Here is a 7,475-nt window from a genome sequence, read left to right as displayed (position 1 = left end):
TTTGGGAGAGGTTTTTGCTATAGGGCGCGTGCGCTCGCCAGCCAGACAGAGAGAGACAGAGAGACAGAAAGTGAGAAATCACTCCCCAGGGGGGATGGCCATGCTGTAATCCCTTCTCCTCCATTCTCCTCTCGGGATCTTGGGCACGCACGCACACGTGCCCGGCGTGGGTTTTAAGCCACCGGGCCTGGGACAGGAACTGCAGTCAACTACATGGGAGTCCAACAACATAGCCATTACGCCAACTGCTGGTTCCCCCCTTTTTTTTAATCTACTCAGCCAATCTGTGACTCTTGATCAGTGAATTTAATTCATTAACATTCAATGTTATTATTGATATTTCTGGACATGTTATCATTAAGTGAGCCATTTTCTTGACTGCTTTTTGTTCTTTTATAAATGTCCGTCTGATATTTTAGTTTTCTTGGTAAAGCACTCCCATAAGAACTTCTTGAAGAGCTGGTGTGAAGTTGGTAAATTATTTCAGATTTTGTTTATCTGAGAATGATTTTATCTTTTTTTCATATGAAGTATAATCTTGCTAGGTATAGTAATCTTGTCTGAAATTGTTTTTTATTTAACACTTTGAATATATCTTCATTCTTTCCTTGCCAACATTGATTCCAATGAAAGATCCAATGTTAGCTTGATAGAATAACCTTTGTAAGGAACTTGATGTTTCTCTCTTGCCAATTTTAGTATCTTGCCTTTGTGGTTTTGGCCAATCTGGCTATGATGTGTCTTCGAGGATATCTGCTTGTGTTGATTCTGTTTGAGGTCATTGATATACCTCGTGTTGGATGTTAGAATGCTTTTCTAGTGTTGGAGAATTTTCTTCTTTGATTTCATAGAATAGATTGTCAGTGCCCTTATTATTTTCTTCACCTCCTGGGTTGCCAATTAACCAGATATTTGGCATTTAATGATATCTAGTATTTCATATATTATCCTCAGTTTTCTTGGTTCTTTCTCAGTCTTTATCATGATTTTTTCAGGTCACAGGTTTTGTCTTCCATATTCAAGATTTGATCTTTTGCATGATCTAATCAGTTTTTAATACTTTTAAGGGAGATTTTAATTTCCCATTTTATACTCTTCATTTCTAAAAGTTCTGATTGATTCTTTTTATTTTTTTACTTACTTATTTATTTATTTTATATTACATTTAGTCATGTGTTTTTAAGTATATAAGATTGCTTTTTCTAGCATGATTACCATGCATATCAGTTAAGACAAAGACATTACTAACCGTGTCACATCAATAAATAGCTTTCCTTTTTTTCAGATTATTATTATTTTTTAATTTCTTTATTATTTTGTCTATTTCTTCTTTCAGGTCATGAGAGGACTTCCTCATCTCCTGGAGCTCATTGCCTTATTTCTCTTGCATGTCATGTAGTTTTGACAAATATTACCAATTGTTTGATATTTCCGTAAGTTCCATTGTGTTGTCTGTGGATGATGAGGAATTGATGTTTTCCCTTGGAGGATAGATATTTTCTTGGTTGCTCATATTTCTTGTGCCTCTGTTATGGTTTCTAGTCATCTGGTGATTTAAACGTTCCTTCTTATATTCTTCAAGTTAATTCTGGGCATTCAAAGACTTGGAGAGTAGGTGATTAATGATCTCCCTGTTGCTCTAGGTTGCAGATAGGTTTCATCACCAGTGAATTTTCACTTATGGAGAAAAAAGAAAAGGAATGTTATTTTCTTCCTCTAGTTGCTTTATTATCTTTTTTTTCCTATTTCTTAGTATGTGTGTAGTTCACCTGTGTGACTCCTCCCTATTGGGAGTGCTTTTCCCTCCTCTTCAGTCTAACAGGGACACCTGCCCTCTGGCAATTAATCTGCATAACAATTCTTACCTTTAATCATCCTGTATCTGTTATGTGCCTTTAATATATAAACTTTCTACCTTATTTAACCTACAAATTGTACCTATCAAATACGTATTTAGGTAACAATTAATGGCAAAATTAACAATTAAAAAGTAATTATGTAGGCAGCTGCACTGAGTCCTGTCTGTGCCAGGCCTCTCCTGTCCACTCCTCTTCTTGGTGTGAAGACACCTGGAACTCACAATAGCCCAAGGACAACAGCTGCTGACACTCCTCAGGCCTCTGTGATTTCACTGCCTCTCCCCCTTTAAAATGATAGAAACCACCTAAGGTCTTGGAAAGTCCTGCTGATCTAACCCTTTATTCTCTAAAGTAAACTTTAAACCTCTTCTTCCTTAGCCTGCTAGAGCTCCTCTTCCCCCAAACTCCATAATAAAAGATTGTGCTTAACCCTCACTGGGTACCAGAGCTTCAGACCTTTTATTCTTGAAATATAAGATCTATTTACATTGTAATGACCCAGAGTAGGGGTAAGTCTTCAGACTTTGGTTATGATAATGAAACAACCTTCACCATAAATAGGGGTTATTTGACCTCTAAAACTGTCACAAAGGAAAGATAAGGTTTTCATTTTAATATTATAAGACATTTTGCAGGATGGAAACTGCTGACTGTAAGGTCAAAGACCCCAGGCTGAATGGCTCCAGAAACCCAAACAGAAATTTGATTTTCGAAGGTCTCACCAATCAAGAATGCCCACAAGATGATTACGCCCTCTTGAACCAGTCACTGAACTGATCATGCCTCTGGGACTTCTGCCCCTAATTTTGCCCTTAAAAATGCATGTGGGGGGGACCAGCAGTTAGCATAATGACTATGTAGCTGGACTCCCACGTAGTCGACTGTGGTTCGAGTCCTGGACCCGGAGGCTTAAACTCACGCCAGGCGCATGTGTGTGTGTGCCCAAGATCCCAAGAGGAGAATGGAGGAGAAGGGATTGTGGTGTGGCCATCCCCCCTGGGGGGAGATTTCCTGCTTTCTGTCTCTCTGTCTCTCTCTGTCTGTCTGGCGAGCACATGTGCCCTATAACAACAACAACAACAAACTCTAAAAAAAAAATGCATGTGGGGAACATCTTGGGGAAACCGGGTTTTTTCAGCATGAGCTGCCTGCTCTTCTTGCTTTGTGCTTTGCAATAAAGCTGTACTTTCCTACATCACACCATATGCCTATGGTTTGGTTTTATAAGCGCTTGGTTGAGCAATCCTGATTTGAGTTTGGTAACAATATCAGTTACAGCTATAAGGGGTTTCTCCTCTTGACAAGTGGGAAAGAATGACCAGTTTCAGTTCTTTGCAAGTAATATGAAGACAGGCAATGATTGACAAGGCTGCAGAAGTCAGGGTGGAGCTAATCAAAATGACTCTTAGATCCCCAGTTTGATACAGGAATCTGTAAGGACTGGGCAGGGTTAAAATATGAAGCATTCTCATTTTGGGGGAAGGTAAGCATAAAGAACTTTTAAAAAAAAAACTATATATTTTTTTTGTTTTCCTGCATGTTATGTGGCATGTTGTATGTCTATGTGATAAAAGACCTTAAGGAATTCTATTCAATTTATAAAAAGAGTGCCCATGCAAATTTATGTAAATGCTTGTCAAGCTCATTTAACTTAGGTAAATAAACCAGTTTCAAATATGATAACAGAAAAATGTTTAATAAGTGAATATCTTCACAGTTTCTAACATATAGTTTGTTCAGGGCTTATTGATCAGACAATACTATAATTGTATTAATATGGTTGGTTTAATAAAACAGCTGGTATTTATGTTATATGTTACATGGTGGATAGCTGACCAACAGAAAAAATGGTTTAATGACTAGCCTTTTCTTTTTTTTCAGAGGTTTTTGCTATAGGGTGCATGTGCTCACCAGAAAGACAGAGAGAGACAGAGAGACAAAAAGCGAGAAATCACCCCCTAGGGGGGATGGCCACCCTGCAATCCCTTCTCCTCCATTTTCCTCTCGGGATCTTGGGCATACACACACATGTGCCCAGTGTGAGTTTAAGCTGCCGGGTCTGAGACTCGAATCGCGGTCGACTATGTAGGAGTCCAGCGACATAGCCATTACTCTAACTGCTGGTCCCATGACTAGCCTTTTCTAGTATTTTGTTTTTCACAGACAATCAGGGTAAAATGGTTTAAAAAAATAAATTTTAAGTGCTGTTAAAGAAGACTGATTTTCTTAAAGTTTGATTTTTGGTTCTTTTATGGTTCAGTTACAGGACTAATGACTAAAAGTGTAAAAACTAAATCTTCTAAAGGAAATTTTATATGTGATCCATATGTTGATCCTTTGATTGTTTCATTGTTATCTCTGGATGTCATATCTGGATGCTGTCATGGCAAAATACATATTCTGCCATATTCCGTTTTTAGTTTTGGTGCCAACAGACACTGAGGTAACCCTTTTTTTCATCCCTAACATTTCACTTTCATTTTCTGCTGACAAGTAAGTATTTAAACTTTTTGGTATATTTGACAAGGTTTCTTTAAAATCAAATTCTAAAGTATTTTATCTCAAAATAACTTTTACATGCTTACAGAGGGCCCCTGAAACATCCAAAAGAGAGATGTTAGAATCACTCAGACTTATTTTAATATGTTAAATGATAGGGGAAAGATTGTCAAATTAAGAAACTTAAATTTTCTTTGCATTATATTTAGATAATGTGTATGGACATGTTATACATATATGTGTTTATGTGTGTATTTTTACATGTAATGTGTGCCAAAATGAATTGAAATTTTCAGAAAGTTATAATGTAATATGTATTGGTCATGTTGTAGGTTATTATGTTAACTTGGTCTATGTCACAGATATAGCCAAATTTCTTTTTCAGTTGTAAATTCCTGTCAGATCTTTAACCATGGTTGGTTCAAGTCTTATTGTCCATGGATAATTGCTTTGTTTGATGCTTTTCTAAAAGCTTTTTGCAAGTTATGGATGGCATTCAGCCTCAAGTAACAAAAAGCAGCTTATGATAGTGGTTGTTAATTTGTTAAGAAAAAAATATAAAAAAGTAAATTGTGAAATCAAAACCATAATGTGAGGCATATAGATAGAAAGTGTAGGGCTTTGATATACAATCAATGTTATCAGCATGAACTAGCCCATTATAACTGTCACAGATTTTATGTAAACATTGTGCTAAGTAGAAAACAAAAACCTATAGTTTATATAGAAAAGTAAAAAAACAAAAAAATCAAAGTATACCACTAGAGAAAATCACTTAGTCATGAGGGAAGACACAAGAGAAGAAAGGAACAAAGGATCTATGAAACAACCATAAAACAATAAACAAACTGGCAAGAATAAATCCTTATATATTAATTACTTTGAATGTAAATATATTAAATTATTTAAGCGAAAGAAATAAAGTGGCTAAATGAATTTTTAAAATAGAATCTAATTTTGCCTACAAGTTACTCAGTTTTACTTTAAGGACAAATATAGACTGAAAGTGAATGGATATGAAAATGTTTCACACAGGGGGCTAGCAAGTGGCTTTATGGTAAAAGTTCTAGTTTCCTACATGGCTAATAGCAGTCTGAGTCTCAGACCTGGCAGCTTGAAAATCACTCTGAGCAAGTGTGCACATGTGCCAAAGATCCCAAGATGAGAATGGAGAAAAAGGGATAGTGGCATAGCCATACCCCTTGGGGATGAGGGTAATTTCTTACTTGGCATCTCTCTGTCTTTGCCTGGCAAGCACATGCACCTAGCATGAAAAAAAAGTTTCATGCAAATTAAAACCAAATATACAAAAACAAAGTATATGTAACATACATATTGTGAACATTTTATCTAACCTCTGGATTCTTATCATTCTGCACATGGAACATTCTTTTCAACTGTACATGTAATATTCTATAGGATAAGGCATTTGTTGAACTACTAGACCAACTTTAACAAAGAAGACTGAAATAGTATCAAGTTTTATTTTTTGGACCCCAAAAATATAATACAAGAAATCAATAATAGGAGGACCTTTTGAAAATGTATAAATTCAATGATGTGGTGAATTATGTTTCAATCAAATATGGCCCACATATAAAAAGGTGGTCCTATAAGATGACAATACAACTGAAAAATTCCTATTGCTCAGTGACATTGCATCTGTTGTAACATCATAGCACAAAATATTGCTCACTTGTGTGTGAGGTGATACTGGTGCAAACAAACTTTCTGTGTTACTAGTCATGTAGAAATATAGCATATATAGTACCTAACACTTGAAATAATAATTAACAATTATGTTGCTGGTGTATGTAGTAACACTTGTTATAATTGTTTCAGGGTGTACTACTTCTCTTTATAAAGGGGAAAAGGAAGGCCAGTAGGTGTAGTTAAGGTGCTGGAATTCCACATGACTCACCATTATTTAAGTCCTGTAACTGGCAGCTTGAAAATCATGGCAGGCATGTGTGCATGAATGCCAAAAATCCCAGGAGGAGATTGGAGAAGGGATACCAGCATGACCATCCCCCTGGATGGGGGTGTTATTTCTCATTTTCCCTCTCAATGTCTCTCTCTTTCTCTCTCTGGTGAGTGCATGCACCCTATTGCAAAACCTAGAGAAAAGGGTTTTTTTTGAGAGATTTTTGCTATAGAGTGCATGCGCTCGCCAGACAGACAGAGAGAGACATAGGGACAGAAAGCGAGAAATCACCCCCCAGGGGGGATGGTCACACCGCAATCCCTTCTCCTCCATTCTCCTCTCGGGATCTTGGGCACGCACACACACGTGCCCAGCATGAGTTTTAAGCCACCGGGTCTGGGACATGAACCGCAGTGGACTACGTGGGAGTCCAGCGACATAGCCATTACTCTAACTGCTGGTTCCCAAGAATAAAAGTTTAAGGTAAAACAGTATGTCCTATTATGCCAGAAACAGTCTCTTACATATTATCTTTACCAAGTTTCTTGATTTCATTATTTTCTCATGTTCTTGAGTTTGTCTTGTGTTGTTTTGTCCACCATGGCTCTTCTAGAGGGATGGGATATGGAGAAGGAAGACAGTGAGTGATATTAATTATCCTGACTCAGTGTAGGCATAGACTAATATGTGAATTTTGCCTTATTTCTTGGCAAAAATATTTTAAAGAATAAATAAAGACTTTTGTTAAATTAAAAAAAAAAGACCCTTCACCTTTAAGCCCTTATTTTCAGCAGAGTTCAGGTGCCAGTGGCACTCAACAGTGAGTGCAAATGGAACACACTTCAAACCTCTCAATGACTTCTACCTTTCCCAGGCACATCTGGAACAGGATTCTTCTGCAACCCCCACCAACATTAAGCCTCCAAGTCTTTTTATTTTATGATTTATTTATTTATTATTTTTAATTTTTTCTCTTTAAATTTATTATTTACATTAATTCACTATACATCATTACAGCATACAAAATAAATTTTCCATCCAGAATACACTGTACATTGGCTCAATAAAACACATCAACATATGTGTTATCAACAAATAATTTTCCATTTTTTATGTCCTGTATATTTTGCTTTTTTTTTTTTTTTTTTTCCATCCTTGATTCCCTATCCCTCACCCTCTGCTGTTTCCCACCC

This window comes from Tupaia chinensis, unplaced genomic scaffold, assembly GCF_000334495.1.
Source record: "Tupaia chinensis unplaced genomic scaffold, TupChi_1.0 Scaffold000397_1, whole genome shotgun sequence".
In the NCBI taxonomy this organism is placed as follows: Eukaryota; Metazoa; Chordata; class Mammalia; order Scandentia; family Tupaiidae; genus Tupaia; species Tupaia belangeri.
The sequence above is the reverse complement of the archived record's forward strand: the minus strand, read 5'-3'. Positions refer to the sequence as shown.